Raw genomic sequence first — 19996 nt, forward strand, 5'->3', positions numbered from 1 at the left:
TTGGCATTCAAGTACCACACGTTGAACAGATTCAACACTGTCACGAAATTCACATCTTCTTGATATATGCTTACCTAAGATATGTAAGCACTTATTTAACCCACAATGTCCAATCCTTAACCTAGTGAAAATTACTTCAGTGAAATATCCCATGGACTTGCTCTGAAGGAGAGGCCAAAGCCAGATCTAATAAAGGGAAAATCATTATGACTTTGGAGTGGGCTCCTTTGACTTGAGCCAGAAAAAACACCCAGGATGCTGTAGCAACTGCATTAGAATATGCTAATCAAACTTTACTATCCGTCTACACAACGCCTCTATGCCTTCAAGTGGTCAGTCTTCAGTGACTGGTGTTCAGCACGTAACCAGGATCCAGTTTCATGTGACGTGTCCCACGTGCTAACCTTTCTGCAGGAGCTGCTGGATAAGGGGCACACCCCTTCCACGCTCAAGATCTATGTGGCAGCCATTGCGGCGAATCATTCTCTCGAGGCTGGCAGGACTATTGGCAGAAATGCCTTGGTCATTAAATTTCTTAGAGGCGCTCGGCAGTTGAATCCTTCTCGCCCTAAGACTATGCCAACATGGGCCTTGTTCATAGTCCTGGGGCCCTTAAGGGTCATGACGCTCAAGACCGCTCGGCTTTTGGCGAGTAGTTTTTGCCTGTTGTCCGAAGTTTTATGCATAGATATTTCTTAAAAACATGGAATTTCTTTTTTAAATCAATCCATTCTGTGACCAGAAGCAGCTGATCGCCCTGGAGAACAGGCTAAAGGCCGAGATGGATGAGCACAAGCTCCGGCTGCAGAAGGAAGTGGAAACCCAGGCCAATGACACCTACATTGAACTGGAGCGGCTGACCAAGATGCAAGCTGCACAACTGGACAAGGAGGTGTGTGCTCCTACTTTACACTTTGTGGACAGGGTCATGAAAAGTTCACAGGATGTCACATTTTTGTCTGCAAGTCGATAAATATGGTAAACAAGCCATGGGGTCCAGAGGCATTAAAACCCTGGAATGCAAAATCTAATTTCAACTTGGAAATTTAACATTTTGAAGAATGTAGAACAATGAGAAGTTATTATGAAATATTTAACTGTTTCCAGAATTTAGTGTTATCATGAACCCCTTTGTACAGGCAGTCAGATGTTCTTGCTTCCGTCTCAAATCATGCTGGAGAACATGAACATAAGGTTTACACAAACTTGTGTAGTTCATGCAGCTTGAGTACTGCTGTGATTAAAACAAAAAGTGAAAGAAGTTCTGCAGTTCGAATGTATTTTCATAAATTGTAATAACTAAAATAAATACAGATTTTCACTAGTAGTCTTTTAATGAAATGTACAGTACAGTCGATAAATTCACAGAACACAGAACAAACCCAAGACCCCACTCTTCAGGGCCCAATGAGAATTTTTAGTGGGCCTTCTTTGTCACAGTGCCCTTAACAACATCAGACTAATTTTTCATATTACCTATAAATGGCTATATTCTATTTTTGCAGTAAAAATCATCTAATTTGTTCTACATACAAGACTCCGATACACCAAAAGAGGAGAAACAGGAGCGCTCGTCACGGCATAAGGAAACAACGCAGCGCTCCCAGGCTGAGGAGGAGGCCCAGCTTTTGAACCAGCAAAGACTGGTTTACGAAAGGAGCTGCCGTGCTCTAAAAAGAAGAAGCCTTATCAAGAAGCACGAGTTTGAACAAGAGCAAATGCGGGAGGCAAGAAATAATATGATTCACAACAAAGAATGTCTCAAGCACATTGTTATTTAGACCTCTGAGTGATATTCAGGTTATTGTTTGAAGAAAAATGTAGATATATATGTATACTTCCGTTCAAAAGTTTGGGTGTGTTACTTGTGTTTGTGTTATTTGAAAAGAATAGTTTACTATTTTAATACATTTTAAAATGTAATTTATTCCTGTGATGGCAGAGCTGAATTTTCAGCAGCCATTTCTCCAGTCTTCAGTGTCACATGATCCTTCAGAAATCATTCTTATGCTGATTTGCTGCTTAAGTAACATTTCTTATTATTATCAAAATTGAAAATTAAGTTTACTGCTTAAAATGTTTGTTAAACTGTGTTTTTGTAGAATATTTTCTCAGGATTCATAAATGAATGGAAAGTTAAAGAGAACATTTGAAACAAATCTTGTGTGACATTTTGACATTAAAGTCTTTACCATTACTTTGAAGTAAATTAATGCATCCTTGCTGAACAAAAGTATTAATTTCAAAAACAAATCTCACTGACCCCAAACTGTTGAAAGGTATTGTGTGTATATAATATATAGTGATATATGGTGTTGTTGATCACTGTATCTTCTGCTATTTCAAGTCTGAAATCTGTTTACAAAAACACAAAGCTCTTTTTAAAAACCTTATCCTTTTTTTTTAAATATTAATCATAAATGGCTCGCTCTTTGTGTTAAAGGAGCTTAACAAGAAGAAGACACAAAAAGAAATGGAGCATGTGTAACCGGCAGAATAATTGCCACAGCATGTTTGTCCCTCTGTTCTTACCGTATCCCTCTGCCTTTCAGCCACGCCTTCTAGTTAGCTTGTAAGTGGCTAGTCATTCATTAGCGGCCGTGGCATGTTGTATAAAACCAGCATATCGGGTTGCAAACAAAGTAAATTCTCGGCTCGTACATCCTTTTTATACTGGGTACGCTGTGTTGTTGCATATGAAAGGTATGTGTCAATATTCCATTTTGATCGCAAACATGTTATTGTAGCTGACTGTGTGTAAAGTGTAACTGTTTGACAACAGATGTCTGACTGTGTACCAGACGCCCGGTAGTATATGGTTGATCTACCGAAGGTCTGGGCTGAAGACACTGTGCGCGCAGTCTGTTATTGTCCATGGGGATACGAGTTGAGGTAACAGTGGCTGTACGGCTCACAGCAGTATAGTAATGTTTGCCATGTAACGTGTATGGATGTTTATAGTAAGTTGATCGGCTATAATATGACCTACGCTTTTACTGTAAATCCTGGGTATGTGACTAACCCATAACTTTAAGACATATGAGTGATTTTGGATGCGAACTATGCTGTGTGTGATCATTTCATGTAGGTTGGTGTACGACGAAGGTAACCGGGGAGTTTGATTCCTGTGTATGTTGAGTGTGATATTCCTAGAGGTAAAAGGAGATCTTGGTTATTGTACCAGTATCACTTATTATTGATTGATACCTGTTTAGGATATGTACTGTATTTAATGGATTTTAATTCTCCATGCAGAAAAATTGTCACTGCTGCTTTGCCTCCGTGAATGTAATGCAATTGTAGTTTTGCCTCATTTTTGTTTCTTCTCTTTTTTTTTGTTGTTGTTTTGTGTTTCAGTAATAGGTGTGGTATTGGCTGCCCCAGTAGTTTGTTGTGGTAACGCTAACATCAATTTGCTTAGTTCTTCACTTAGGTTTAAGAGTAACATCAATCTTTTCTTCTCTGTTCCGGAGAACCAGAGTGTGGAAGCTGTTTTGTGGGATCGGTCGTCGGACTGAGACCTTCTCTTCACACATTGCGCACAGTACTTGTAGTGGTAATGAGCACTTCACTATTTGCAGTGGTCACCTTTGGTAGTGTTTGTGTCTGTGTGTGTGTGTGTGTGCGTGTGTGAATAGACTGCAGATTCAACAGCACGGGTGGTGTCGACCGCACTCCTTTTCCAGGACAGGTGACCTCTCCTAAACAGCTGATCCATTTAATTATTATTTGTTCCCTTTTATATTTCTGGTGGCAGCCACTCCCTCCCTCTGGCTGGTCTAGGGGGCTTAATTTGTATCATCCCATACTACTTGGAGAAACAAACCCCAGACTGTGGTGTTGAATTTTGTTAATAAACATTTTTGTACTTTTATATTGAAATACCACGTCTCTGTCATTACTTTAGTATCTGTGTGGGAGAGCCCTCTTGTCTGAATCAAGGTGCTGGAGGTCGAGCTAAAGTACATCTTGGTGTGAAAGGCCCCAGGTGGCGTAGTTGAGCACCCTAGAGCCAATAGCCTTTATTTTATGACTCCTGTGGTCACACATGCATTGATGATCAGGCAGGATGAGTCCACCACAAGAGCTGGAACAGCGGCAACTACAAACCTTACAAAGGCTACGCTTTGAGCTGATGCACCACCAGCATCAAACTGAGTTGGAGAACCAGAAGGAGTACAACAGTCGACACAGGAAGCATGCACTGCAACGCCGACAGCAGGCCAGGAACCTTAAGGTAAACTGCACTAATTGTAATAATAGGTAGAACTAACGTAAAATATAAAGGAAAGAATATGGACATGAAAAAGAGATAATAGAAAAGCCAAAAGCACAATTTGTATTTACATACCTTTGTATGATGCATTAATCTCCTCTCATTATAGACATTGGAAATGCAGATCAAAAAGCAATTCCAAGATACGTGTAAGGTGCAAAATAAGCAGTACAAAGCTCTGAGGAACCATCAGCTGGAGGTCTCCCCCAAGAGTGACCACAAAGCCATCCTGAAGTCTCTGAAGGAGGAATAGACCCGCAAGCTCGCAGAACAATATGAGCAAAGCATTAATGAGATGATGGCCTCTCAATCGGTAAAGTACACAGACACCAGAGGAAAACATCCTTTTAATATTGAAACCACACACTTTGTGCTTGTATAGGTTATAAACCCGAATCTTAGACCCTTAACCTGATGAATGTGTTGAAACATGCAGTACTCGCTGAGTATGTTAGTTTAGGGTTTACACACACACAAACACGTTTGTTTTTCTGAAAAGTGGGGACATCCCATAGGCGTAATGGTTTTTATACTGTACAAACTGCCCTACACCAACCCTACACCTAACCCTACCCCTTACAGAAAACTCTGGGACATGGCGTAATGTCATGAAAAGTCACCTTGTCCTTGTAATACCTGTCATACCCTTGTTATTATACACATTTATGTCCTCATTTGTCACAAAACGCGCGCACGCACGCACACACACACGCACACAAAAAATCACATTGCTTCTCTGGAAGTGGAGAGAACCTGATACAATAGAGATTGTTTTCATATTCAGTCAGAAGGTCTTTTCTCACAATTCTCTTACCAGTGAGAAGCAGCAGCTACTGGCCAAGACTGTTTGTGAGGTTTCTCTCTAGTGGCTATGGAGGGAAATGAATTTCCACAACCAAGGCAAAAAAATCTACTTACACGACCAGTTTTCCAAATGAAAACTCATCTTACTGTTAAGTGTTATATTGCTGCTTATATGTGCAATATTCTTTTTAATCACTGTTAACTACTATAGAAGATGAGTTTTTGTTATTTCAAATTTGACTTTATTTCTAAATTGTCTGTTTTCATTCAATTTTAATTAATGTTTTAGTCATTTTGTTGCATTTTTAGGTTTAATTTATTTAGTTATAGTTATTATAGTACTCTAGTTGAAAGAAAATGTTTGTTTTTTTTGTTTTTTTATTTCAGTTGATGTTTATTTTATTTCAAGTAATGAAAATTATTTTTTAATTAGCTAACAATAAAATAAACCCAGTCAGATAATAATTGGGTAACACTTTATTTTGATGGTCCCTTTTGAACATTCTGTTGACACTAAGTAATGTTGCAACTACATGTCAACAAACTCTCATAAGAGTATTAGTAGACTGTCTGCTTCATATCTACTAACTCCTTATTGTGTTGGTCTCCCAACAGACACTCTACTGACTATAAGTAACTTTGCAAGAACGTGTCAACTTAATCTAACCCTAACCCTACCAGTCTACTAACACACTACTAACACTCTAATGAGAGTTAGTAGAAATGTAGGTGTAACGTTACTTATAGTCAATAGAATGTGTTAAAGGGACCATCAAAATAAAGTGAAACCAATAATTGCAGCATGAAACTCTCTCAGTTACGATTAGATGAAGAGCACGAGGCTGAATGTCAGGCTTTAAGGCAGCAGCTGCATCAGGAGATGGAGCTCCTCGATGCCGACCAGAACAAAACGAAGGCGCAGATGGAGGCCCAACATGAGCGTGAGGTGCAGAAGTTGGAACAGAAGGCGTCCTTGCGCCGGGCTCACTTGGAACAGAAGGTGAGCTGTTTTCCTTTTTAATAGTAAATTCATAGGATATGTAAATAAATCATACCTGCAATACCTAGTAAACAGTCTGCCAACACCTCTGCCGATTGAAGAAGAGCTGGTCTCACTTCATGAGGAACAAACTGAAAAAAATCAAGCATTTATTTAAGCATCAGGAGCAAGAACTGGAGATGTTTGATATTGAGAGTGCGCACCTAGGATCCGGAAGCTTGGCCTCATTTGACTTTCCCAAGGATGAGGCCAGATGATCCAACAGAGGTCTAAGGGACTGTTCAACACTGATGTCCTTGGACACATAGTGCCTGCACTGTCCCTGATTGTTGGATTTACCAAGATCACCCAAACAGTGACAATGCTGGATCAATATCTTATAACTCATGTCGGCTATGAGAACTTTGCTGAGATTCTGAGAGGAGAAACTAAACCGCCACAGACACAAAAGTGGTTTGGTGTTGCATCACTGAGCTCATAAACCAAGAAGAAATATCTAAACAAACTGACCTTTCTCCATGCCATTGTCCCACTTTTGGTATTAAATTAGTAATTCAGGATATTTTATTACAAATAAGTACTTTGATATGTTAAATAGGTGGAGGACAGCATCGATGAGAAAACACTGAGAAAGGGTTTAAGAAAAGGTTAATCTACGTGCATGTATATGGTATATTTTTTTAAATAGGTTTTATATTGTATATATATGTGTGTGTATGTGTATGTGTGTGTGTGTGTGTGTGTGTATATATATATATATATATATATATATATTAGTCACGTCCTCACCAGTCTAGGGTTGGCAAGGCCGGTGACAAGATTAAAAATACATTTTTAGAAAAACGTCGACACTCCTCTCCTGTCCCAGCTCACAGTGACCACAACAGGGATTATTACCAGTTGACCAGTTTATTGGTTCAGAAAGCAAGAAGCGTATCTCTTCGGAAGGGGATCCAGGCCAAAATAACAAACTAAAGTACTAACTAGGGGTTTAAAGACTAACATTACCTAACAAAGAAAAACATTCAAAAGAAAAACAGAAGTCTTCCCTAGCTAGACAAACCAGGAGAAAATGAAGTTCACAAATTAAAAGGCAATCCCCAACTTACTGCTTCAGGAATAACGAAATGTTTACAGATATTTTCAATATCAAGTCAACAACACCGTCGTTTAACATTTCACAACCAACGTTGTCTGAGGCAGGAGTCAGAGGACGACACGGCACAACACCAGCGGCGAAGCTTCACGACGCGCCCACTACAGAAGCTCTCCAACAATGCTCCGCTTCCCGGCTTTTAAACGCTCCCGCTCACGACGTGATCTTGCAGCTGGTCCCAATCAAGCGCTACTGGAAAAAGAAAGTGTGTGAGAGAGAGAGAGAGAGAGAACAACACAGCATGCAACACAACATTGATTTACATCACACAGAATAAACGCAACAAACACAAATAACTTTACGTCCAGGGACGTAACACTCCCACCCTTAGTTACAAACCCAGGTTTGTAATAAATCAGAGTACAACATTCAATTCATGTCACCAAAATAGGGGCAATTCAATTTTCAGTGTAAGCTCTGGACAATGCATCAGCAACGATGTTCTCTGCACCTTTCTTGTAGCGTATGTCTAAATCAAACTCCTGTACAATCAGTGCCCATCTCATTAAACGTTGGTTGGAGTTTGACATACGAGACAGAAATGTTAAAGGGTTATGATCGGTGTACACTACAATTAGATTACCAGAGCTTAGGTACACTTCGAAATGTACACTAGAAGTAATGCCAATGCCTCTTTTTCGATGACACTATAATTCTGCTGACATTTGGTAAATTTTGGTAAATCAATTTTTTTGAGAAATGACTGACAGGATGCCGCACCAGCGCCACGAGCACTTGCGTCAACCTGCAAAGTGAAGGACAAAGCGAAATTTGGGGCAGACAAGATTGGAGCATTGCACAGCAAATCTTTCGCAGAGGAAAAGGCAGACTCACACTTTTCATCCCATATGAATTTTCATTCAGTGCTAAGGAGATTGGTAAGGGGCGCAACCACAGTGGAAAAATTCTTACAGAACCCCCTGTAATAACCTGTCATTCCCAAAAAATGTCGTAATTCACGTTTATTAGTAGGTGATGGAAACTCAGCAATAGCTTCAACTTTTACACTTCACCTTGCCCAACTAATTTCCCAAGGTAAGTAACTACAGCCTTGGCTAATTCACATTTACTATGGTTAAGTGTTAATGATGCCTCAGCCAGGCGCTTTAGGACTGCATTAAGGGTGCATAAGTGGTCGTCCCACCACATGGAATAAACCACTACGTCATCGAGATAGACTTCACAATTTCGTATTTCTGATAATACGGTTTGCATTAATCGTTGGAATGTGGCAGGTGCGTTTTGCATTCCGAAGGCCATCACTGTATATTGCATGAACGCATCAGGCGTGCCAAAAGCGGAGATCTCTGAAGCGCGCAGTGTTAATGGCACATGCCAGTATCCTTTAAGAAGGTCGAGCTTGGTTACATAGCGTGAAGAGCCCACACGGTCAACGCAATCTTCTATTCTGGGAAGTGGGAAAGAGTCAGCTTTGGTTACATTATTTACCTTTCGGAAATCGGTACAGAACCAAAGGGAGCCGTCAGATTTGGGCACAAGAATGCAAGGCGAACTCCATGGGCTTTGACTGGCGACAGCAAAACCATTACGCACCAAGTATTCAACTTCACCTCTCATCACTTGACGTTTACACGGATTCACTCGGTTGGCATGCTGTTTGATGGGCGTGCTTTGACCCACATCGATGTCATGCACCAGCACGTTAGTCTGAGAGGGAACATCGTTAAACACGATACTTGTTAATCAATTCGATGATATCATTGCGGTGTTTCTCCGACAGATATGAGAGGTAAGTTGGCAATGTGGACAGAATGGCAGAGTTTGAAAGCCTTCCACAAGAGGTTTGAGCATCTTTGTCAATTAAACCATTTACCTCCGGCGTATAACCAGTAGGCAGACCAACAACGTTCACTGCAGACACACCAGGGCCGGAGTGGGATCAGTTTTCAGCCCGGGAGTGTAATGCTCAAGACCTATCCCCCCCAATCTGGATAACTGAAGTGACAGATCTGTTCTTACTATCCTGTTATATTTATTTTTGACGTTTCAATAAAAAATATGAATAATGTAAATATGGCCATAAATATCATTAACAAATCACATACTGAGTTTTCTGCAACAAGTAGTCCAACTGTTACATTATGAAAAAAATGGTTTGCATTTGAACGAAAATGTAGTACAGTAAGAAATATACTTTTTGCACTATTGTTTTTTTTTATATCCACGTCAATGTAATAAATAAAATAATGAAATAAATTATATGAAACATTTCTGCAACACATACAACTGTAACATTATAAAAAAAAAAAAGTTAAATTCAAAATTGAAAGCTGCCAAGCAGTCATCAATAACTAAATGGAAAATCAGTAACGTTAAGCATCTCGAAAGAAAGAAAGCGAAAGAAAGAACAGGCTAAAATCACTTACATTTAATTGAAACAGACAATCAATAGAAAAAACTGAATAAAACTGAATAACTTACTAAACCGAATAAAAAAAATGCCTTCAGTGTAAGTCAGTTTGGATAAAAGCGTTTGCCAAATGCATAAGTGTAAATGTTGCTAGTGTACCTTGAGTCGCCAGGTCACGTGTGCTCGTTTGTCTTTTTGAAAAAATATCTGTCAGTTTGGCACATTTGGCCGCGTCATCCTCCAACGCATTTCTTTTTTTTAACCTGGCTTTTTTTTTTACTATCCATTTTATTCTTCCTGCGATTAGCGCACTCTCGCTAACTCACACCACAGCATTAATTGTTTCGGTTTGTCTCCATGGCAACGACCTGGGACACACGCTTGTGTCGAGGAAGAGAGAGAGAAACGTCACATTTTAATGTTAAATTCAAATATAGTGATATTAGCTTAGTTATCAGCCACACAGTAACTTAAACACATAGACGTTATTCTGTGTATGTAAAAAAATTAAAATAAAATAAAAAGCCGGTTCTCCCTATGGCCACTAAGGGCCTGAGACACACTGTCAGTTACAGGGTTAACACCAGACCGATTTCTGTCAACATACGTTTCAGCATATTTATATGGCAAATTCAGCTTTTACGCCGGTCGATCGGGGTAAGAATAGTGTAATTAGTATCACTCAGTTTCTTTTCAATGGTATATGGCAAATCGAGCATGCAAAGGAGAATTGGGTACAGGCAACAACACGAGTACGGAATCTCCAGGTTGAAAACTGCGAGCAACGCTCTTCCTATCATACCTAGTTTTCATCTTGGCTGGAGTGTCGGAAAGATGCTGCTTAGCGACATCCCAAGCTTTATGGAGATACTCACGAAACGTACTCACATACTCCAGGATTGGCATGCAGGGAGAATCCTTAGAAAGGAACTGTTCACGGACTAACTTCAAGGGTCCCTGAACTGTATGTCCGAACACAAGTTCGGCGGGGCTGAACCCTAAGGACTCTTGCACGGTGCTTCTTACCGCCAGCATCAATAAGGGCAATCCATCCACCCAGTCTTTACCGGTTTCGACACAATACGCGCGTAACATTGACTTGAGCGTCTGATGGAAGCGCTCAAGCGCACCTTGCGACTCTGGATAGGCGCTTGACATTTCATGTTGAACTTGCAGTTCTTTCACCAGCTGTTCGAACAGGTTCGAGGTGAAGTTCGTTCCCCGATCGGTCTGAATTACTTTTGGTAACCCGAACATAGAGCAGAACTTAACCAATTCTTTAACCACAGCTTTTGTTGTAATTGAACGCAGGGGCACAGCTTCCGGATAGCGCGTGGCTGTACACATTATGGTGAGGATGTATTGGTGACCGGATTTGGCTTTAGGCAAGGGGCCTACGCAATCAAGGATGAGTCTTTCGAAAGGCTCTCCTATAACAGGAATAGGCTGAAGCGGGGCCTGAGGGATCACCTGATTGGGCTTACCCGCAAGTTGGCAGATGCGGCAAGATCGAATAAATGCAGACACTGAAGACTTCATACTCAGCCAAAAGAAATGTCTAGCAATACGATCATATGTTTTTGTAACACCAAGGTGTCCGGAGCAAATATGCTCGTGGGCCAGTTTCATTGTCTGAGTTCGATAACCGGTGTAGCATCAGAACGAGTCAGACAAAACTAAGATTCGATCAGAACATCGTAACATGAGGAGCTGAAATTCCAGGAGAACAGGACAACGTCGTAAATTAGATTCCTAGCGCCATGAGTCTGGAGCAAGCTTTACCAACAAGCCTCTTTCACAGAACAGCTCGCAACATTAAGACAAAAGAACACTTATAAGTCCAACGCAGGAAGGAGATCGGCAAATTTGGGGTAAATAGTCAAGATTAATGGTCAAAGAGATGGCCATCACATGTGTTCCACAAGAGAAATCATGAGTTTCTTTAGATTGACTTTTCCCCCACCCATACAAGACAAAGACTGAGACTGAAATTCCTTTGTCCAAAGAACATGTCTTTTGGTCTCCACAGAACTATACAGAGACTTTCTTTTTCACATGCATATAAAATCATCCTAGAAGGACATTTCTAGGCATAACACTATATTATGTATGTAACCCACACATTAGACTATCATGTTTTAAGCACATATTATGTATGTCTTTTTAATAACTATTGAATGACTTTAAGGTTTATTCGTGTTTGGTATGTATGAGCATGACAATTCTAGCTTGAAACGTTTCTTCCAACTGATTCTTTGTCAAATGTATCATATTCTGGTTATAGAAATCACATCCAAAGTATACTTTGCAAGAGTGTGTAAAATTCGGACCATGTGACCAGATAACATGCTGATTTATGATGGAAGGAACAACCCTAGCTAAGATAATAGCCTATCTAATTGGTCAAGACACCAGATGGGATGTGTCCCAAAAGCCGAGTTTAAAACCTCAGGACAGCATCAAATCCCTCTCTTTTCCTCTCTCATCCTTCTTCTTCTTCTCGCCACCGCGTTTTGACGCTGTTTTAGCGCTCTTTGAGCGTGCTCTGGCCTACAGGCCAGTTGCTACTTAACACCATGATGAGAAGGAAAAACCACCTAGTCTCGTTACTCATTTTATTCTTTTACTTTAGTTTCTTTTCTTTCCATTGAGTCTCGTGTTCAAAAGTTAAGTTTGCCGCAAAGTCCAGTGCCGACTGCAACCGCTTCAAACTTCAACCAGCAACTGACTCCAAAACCATCCTCAGCCAACGCCCGACCATTGGCTTCCCAAGACATCACTTCAAAGACTACTGAACTTCCAGCCAATCACCAACTCGGGAAAACCCCTTTCCTGCAACGACGAGGACAGAAGGGAATCCCTGTAACCAAAGGCAACGCAAGTAAAACAACTCCAGATTCTAACTGAACTGGTGCATTTAATATAAAATTTAGCCTCATTGAGAAACTCAACGCGAGGGTTAATTAAATGATTGATGGTTGTTCAGGTCTATGCGATAGTACATATTGCTATAAACTTGGGATTTCACATTCTCATTCTCTAAACTCATCCTTTCTCTCTTTCTGCAACGTGTGAATGTGTAAATGCATGTGTTCATGTTAGATTAGTTTATGTCTTAGGTTTATATAAATAAAGTCGTATTTATATTTAAAAGAGAAGTATCTTGTGTTTTGTGCTTACAAGTTAATGTCTTAATCTGCCAATCTTGTTACTGTGCTTATTAATAGTGTTTTCACTATATTTTGGATTTTAATATCCAGTGCAGAATTAATGTTATGTGGCTCGTTCAGTGAATCAGTGACTCAGTGATCAGCCGCAAAACAGTGATTCTGTTAAAATTCCCTATAAAATCATAAATGATTCCCTTTGAGCTAAATTAAATTATATTTATGTAATCAAACCCTACACCGGCAGGGAGAACGATCTGATAAGCTCTCTCATGCTCCGACTCGTACGGCTTCCACCAGCGCATTAGCACACCATCATCCCAACAATAGCCTACCGGCGCATCTGAAATTTGCATTCTGTCTGCAGCAGCACTGACACATTTGCTCAATGATTCATCAGATTTTTGAGCAACAATTAACTGTTCTCTACTCACTTTTAAGGGAGCATTCTTTCCTTTCAAACACTCATCACCTTGGGACAGTTGCGGCTGTATAAGCAATTTACATTCAGAGCTCTCCGGCGATGAATTCAAGAACGAGCTAGAAAGATCAAGTACATCAGCAAATTTCTTCTTCTGCACGCGTGTCACAGCGCATGACGGAAAAAGAGAAGGAAACTGTGTCAGTGTATCATCTTAACATCAGGCTCCGCAGATACGATCGGGTACGGGAAGACTTTGGTTCCAGCGAAATCATTACCTAGGATCATATCGACGCCCTCCACAGTTAATTGTGAATGCACACCGATACTCACAGGCCCAGAAAAAAGGTCAGATTTTAGATAAATAGTGTGCAGTGGCATTGAAGTACATCCCATTTCGATACCACGAATGAGCACATTATTACCAGTGTACGATTTTGATGAGAACAGCAGCGTACATTCCAGTATGATTGACTGAGCGGACCCTGTATCCCTTAACATTACAATAGGTCTAGGATCAGAAGAACCATCTGGGAGCGCTACTGTACATTTTTGCAGAAATGACTCGAAGGTAGAGGAATTTGATCGCGAACTCGACTGTTCAGGAACAGAGGTAAGAGAGGTAAATGCTACCCCTTTAGGCTTACCAGCCACTTTCTGCTGCCAAGCTTTACAATTTGAAATCAAGTGGCCAGGATCAAGGCAATAGAAACAAACTCGTTTTCTATCGGGCCATTTTGAAGTATTTTTCAGTTCACTCACAGGCCTGAAAGAGCTGTTCCATTTATCTTTCCCCACATCCACGGTGGAGAGAACTTTCAGCGCGCACAGGGGAAAATACAGTTTTATGCGTGAGCACAAATTCGTCAGCCATAATTGCAGTACCAGACTTTAGAAACTTTCTGCTCGTTTAAATGCACTACAATGCTCTCTGGCAGACTGTTCTTAAAATCCTCAATCAAAATTAGTTCTTGCAAATCCTCAAGTGTCGTAATTTTGGTAGAGAGACACCACTTCTCAAACAACGCTTTCTTTTCACACGCAAACTCCACGAACGTTTGCTTCGCTGTCTTTGAACAAGCCCTGAACTTCTGCCGATACACCTCCGGTACCAGTTCGTAAGCTCGCAAAACAGCCAGTTTCACAACGTCAAAATTTAGTGAATCTTCAATTGGCAAAGCCGCACAAACTTCTTGGGCTTTGCCAACAAGATTACACTGCAATAGCAATGCCCACATATCCCTGGGCCATTTTAATTTAGCCGCGACTCGTTCGAAAGCCACAAAGTACGACTCTACTTCGGTTTCACGGAAGGGCAGTACAAGCTTAATGTACTTGCCTACATCGAAGTCAGATTGCCCAACCTCAGAACTACTAGAAGGGGGCCTGGTGCACGGAGGTGGGATTGGTTTACTACGCAGCACTTGAGATTCCAGATCTAGTTTCCGTAGCCTGATATCCCGATCTGCCTTTATCTCCAACTCTCTCAGTCGGAGTAGCCGGGTTTCATGCTCCTGTTTCTTTAAGGCTAGATCTAATTCCTTTAAACGAACAGTTACCGTCGGGTCTGCTACCCCAGGAGCCTTTTCATCACGTACTGACTCTGCATCATCAGATGTGGCCTCTCCGTCAGTCTCTGACTCGGGACCCTCTGCTTCAGCACCTCCAGATAAAACGCCTGCCTCCACTAACTTACCATACAACTGTTTCTTAATAACTTGTTTCTTTTGCTCTTTAGGGATCGTTAAGTTGTAAAATTCTGCTATTAAAATTAAATCTTTCTTTCTACACCTATCGAATTCTTCTAACGTGGGCAAGAGAGTAAACTTAATTAAATCGAATTCCATATTGCCATATGACTTTCCTCTCCCACCAAAAATTCAAAAACAGCCAAGCAAAAATGGATGAGGAACGAATATAACATGCGGGCGAGCCCCAATTGTAACGTCCTCACCAGTCTAGGGTTGGCAAGGCCGGTGACAAGATTAAAAAATTTTTTAGAAAAACTTCGACACTCCTCTCCTGTCCCAGCTCACAGTGACCACAACAGGGATTATTACCAGTTGACCAGTTTATTGGTTCAGAAAGCAAGAAGTGTATCTCTTCGGAAGGGGATCCAGGCCAAAATAACAAACTAAAGTACTAACTAGGGGTTTAAAGACTAACATTACCTAACAAAGAAAAACATTCAAAAGAAAAACAGAAGTCTTCCCTAGCTCCCTAGCTAGACAAAAGTTCACAAATTAAAAGGCAATCCCCAACCTACTGCTTCAGGAATAACGAAATGTTTACAGATATTTTCAATATCAAGTCAACAACACCGTCGTTTAACATTTCACCACCAACGTTGTCTGAGGCAGGAGTCAGAGGACGACACGGCACGACACCAGCGGCGGAGCTTCACGACGCGCCCACTACAGAAGCTCTCCAACAATGCTCCGCTTCCCGGCTTTTAAACGCTCCCGCTCACGACGTGATCTTGCAGCTGGTCCCAATCAAGTGCTGCCGGAAAAAGAAAGTGTGAGAGAGAGAGAGAGCGCACAACACAGCATGCAACACAACATTGATTTGCATCACACAGAATAAATGCAACAAACACAAATAACTTTATGTCCAGGGACGTAACAATATATATATATATATATATATATATATTTATGTATATGTATGTGCTTTTTTTTCTTCCCCTCTCTCTCTTTCTTTCTCCTCTTCTTCTTCATCATCTTTTTAGTTTGGCCTCCGGTCCCCAGTAGGCTGTGACATCCAGGTCTGTATCTGGTGTGGTGGAGGTGTAATGCTGTCTGCTTGACAGGCTCATGAGTACCACCTGACTCCTGTTCAAGCTTGTTAAGTGGAGTACAAAGGAACCCGAGAACTGCTGTCCAGGGAGAGAGGCTGAGGCTTTATAGCAGGAGTTCCCAAACTCGTTCCTGGAGCCTCCCCAACACCGCACATTTTGCATGTCTCCTTTATCAATCACACCTGATTCAGCTCATTAGTAGCAACTCCAAGACCTGAAATGGGTGTGTCAGACAAAGGAGACATGCAATGTGCAGTGATCTATAGTGTTCAATTTTGCTTTGCTTAGTGTTGAGGTAAATCTGCGATTTGTGCTTCAGCTAATTTGTGTTTCACACAGTTTGAGCTGCCAAAGTGCCCCAGTTACCTCTGGTGTTCCTCAGCTGTTTAGTGTTGTAAGCTGTTGAGTGGTGCAGAGTGCTTCAGTGTTTGTTTATTTATTTATTTTTACTCATTTAAGAAGGAATATTTTTTGTAAGGAAGTGGATGCCTTTTCTTTTGAATAATGCAGTTTTCTCATGTGTTTAAGTTGAAGAGAGAATCAGGGAAGGATCTCTGTAATTTCTTTTCTTGCCTTTTGGTAGGTGAGTTATTCCTTTAACCTATAGTATGCATACTTTTATTGTTTTGGCCTTTTCCCCTCCTGATGCCTTTGTTTGATTATTTCCCATATTCTGTTCAATAAAATAACTTTAAACTCCGGTTTAAAGTTGTGGTGAAATATTGTTTAATGTTTTTGTGGCGTTTGCAGTAGAGACATTGAAATCATGATGTACTTATGTAAATAGTGTTAGTGACAGCAAGAGTACTATTACTTGGAAATATTTTTGACATTGGTCCCCCAAGCATAAGCCAATAGTGTTACCACCATAGAAATACTGTACTGAGTGAAGTCAGTGAAAGTGGGACACTTTTTGGTATTACAGTTTTCACCCAGCAAACACACTTTCTCACTCTAAAAGCTACAGTGGGGGGAAAAAAATCTGTAAAAAAAAAACAAACAGAAAAAGTACTTGCAGCTCATTACCCGGGCTTTTTTCTGTAATTAAAAATAAATAAATAAATAAAAAACAAAATACAATTGTCTGTTAATTGTCTGCCCTTAGTTAAAAAAAACAGACTTATGGGTTTGGAATGGTATGAGGGTCCTGTCATTCATCTTCAGAACACAAATGAAGAGTATTTTTAATGAAATCTGGGTGCTTTCTGTCCCTCTAATGATACCACTTTCAAGGTCCAGAAAGGTATAAATGCATCATTAACCCTTTAAACCCGATGTGTCTCATACGAAAAACATCATAATCAAATTAAGCAACCCCTGCATGGAATAGCACAAAAAAGGTATAATCTTAGAATCTCAGAATTATTTTGATCAACTCTTAACAAGCGCTGAGCAGTCCCTCTAAACCGAAGTGTACCGCGGGCGAGATGCCCCCCTCCGTGAAAATATTACTAATCATATTTTTCAAACCACTGCCTTGATCAACAATTTTTTTTATATCATTTGAAAGTGTAGAGTCTAAGCTTTACAATGCATGTAGCTACTTTGATTAGCTCCAAAGTAGTGCCGAGTTATTTACTGATAAATTACAAAAAAATTCATAATTTACAAAATATGTTTTTTGTGCCATGTACAATATGTCAAAAAACAAAACAAACATCAGAAAATGTCAAAAACATCATACAGCTCGGATAGTCATGTGTCATACGTCATTTGAAACATCTACTCATCGAGTAGAATAAAACAAGTATAATTGGGGCTTTGACCAAATTTGAGTGAGGTGTTACTTCAAATTCAAAACAACAATTTCAAAACTGTAAAGGGTAAGAGAAGGGCTACCTTGCTTCCAAATTCTGTAACTTTTGCTTGCTTCATGTCAGTAATTCTTATAGTGTTTAGGCCAGCAGAGAAGGTTTTGCTGGCCCTATTTAAAAAAAATTATGTTTTGTATTTTAATGACTATATCGCTATAAAATAAATATTTATTGTTAACGTTACATGTGCATTTCTTGAATTAAAGTGTGTCAATTGTTTTATCAAAAAATAGCCATTTAAATATATGTCATTGATATTTTGTGTTATGTATGAGTAAGTGGAAAATATATAGCCTGTGGACCAATCGCAGACAAATGGTTCAAAAGTCCGCTCTGTGCTACTCCGTACAGTTACAGCAGGTTGTAACGAAGATGAGCTCCAGAGGGGATCGTATCTTTAATTTAATACAAAGATTTAACGTTGCTGCTGATAATGCCATTGGAAGTTTGAGAAATGAAAGTAGTGTCCCGTTAGTTGACAGGTATGTGGGAACTTAGTACATTTGGTCACTGGCAAATTGCCTAACTGAAAAAGTGGTTATAAGCTTTATTTCTGAGGTGCGTTAATTGCATACAGTTCATTCGGTTTTCTGGATTTTCCGAGGGTACAATTCACTGTTTTGTTCTTGCGTGTCATAACTTGATTATTTCAGAAGTCTTTAAAAAATTAAAAAATAAAAAATCCTGCACTACAACATTTTCTGATGTTTTATTAATTGCTTTATCCTTAAACATGTTTTGAATGTGTGACTGGCTCTGAAACACCTTGTATGCATGTACATCCCTTCAGTTCATAATTCCAAAGTATAGCCTATAATTGGGATTTAAGACATTGCAGTAGACTAATTATTACTGTGAAAACTTAAGTAGGCCTAAAGTTGTATTATAAATTATTAATAAAAATAAATATTAGTTATTTTTACGTGGGGTTTCAGATCAGATCCCAGAACAGCAACAATCGCCCACGTCCAATCATCGCAAAATGCGAACATTATAAACAAAAAGAACTGGTTCTTCCCCCTTTCAGTGAGAGCTCGCTGTTGCAGCACACGTTGCCGAGGCTTCTTGGCTTCTCTTGTGACGAAGTTGACAAAGTTACTGAATGTTGGAAAGGAACCGTGCTGCTTTTTTCTTTATCGTTGCTTTGCTTCACTAGACTGCTGCTCTGCTGTTCTTTTTCTGTTTGATGGAGTTTTTGCAGAACCAGTCCTCTCCTCTTCTGCTTCCTCCTCCTCCTCCAGCACGAAACAGGCTGAGTTCTGACTGTTACTCCCGTCAAGTTGAATCAAAGGCTCAGGTCGTTCTTGGTTTTAACAGACATTTATTCGGACACGAGTCTGTAGTATGTCTTGTACATTCTTCTCTTGCATCCATTTTATGTCCCAACAATGTCGTCAGAACTACGAAAGGAAATACATAAAACTTAAATTAACCCTCTAAAAGTAGTGTTTACACATAATAATAAACGAAAAATACATACAAACAAATAAATAAGGTACACATTCAACACACAAGAAAATACACTTAATTGGCTAATTATACATTTACATGCGGTCACGTAACTTACACATGTTCACATACAGCAAAGCAATTAACACGATAAAACACACCTCATTGGCCTCTCTAACTCAAGAGGAATAAAATATCCTGATTGCAACAATTAAATAATTCCCAAGCTAAACAAAAGAGAAATAGGTTCCCCTCTTTTTCTATAGTTTTAGTTGAATAATATGAAATGGATTGACATGTATTAACAAAAAAAAAAAAATTACTTATTTATTGTAATGATTACTCTGAACATTTTAACTATTTATTGACCTTTCAACTGTAAAGTGCATATTATGAACTGAAATATATGAGAGTTGCCTCTGACAGCAGCTACATATATGTACACATATGTGTGTGTATAGGAGCCTCTTGGGATTTTCTCGAGTGAGAGCATGATGTTTACCTCTCTTCCTCTAAGGAGGTTGAGGTGGTCAGCAGGGGCTGCTGGGCGGAGCAGCCCCAACCGTGTTCCAGCTCCTCATTTAGGGAGTGTCACTTCTCGTACTCCCCAGAATGTTGCTGCCTATGGCCCAGGACTTCTGAGGGCCGGCCCCTCTGGGAAAGAGCGGTGTACACTGCGGTACACGGTGCCCGTCTCTCCTCAGTGCACTCAGGAGATCAGATACCGGATTAGCTGCT

General features: G+C 40.1%; 1 pseudogene; it reads left to right on the forward strand.

Annotated features, from left to right (window-relative positions):
• The first annotated feature begins 279 nt into the window (after positions 1-279).
• Positions 280-6539, forward strand: LOC131534273 (serine/threonine-protein kinase TAO3-like; annotated as a pseudogene).
• The last annotated feature ends 13457 nt before the right edge of the window (positions 6540-19996 follow it).

This window comes from Onychostoma macrolepis, chromosome 03 (genome assembly GCF_012432095.1).
Source record: "Onychostoma macrolepis isolate SWU-2019 chromosome 03, ASM1243209v1, whole genome shotgun sequence".
NCBI lineage: Eukaryota > Metazoa > Chordata > Actinopteri > Cypriniformes > Cyprinidae > Onychostoma > Onychostoma macrolepis.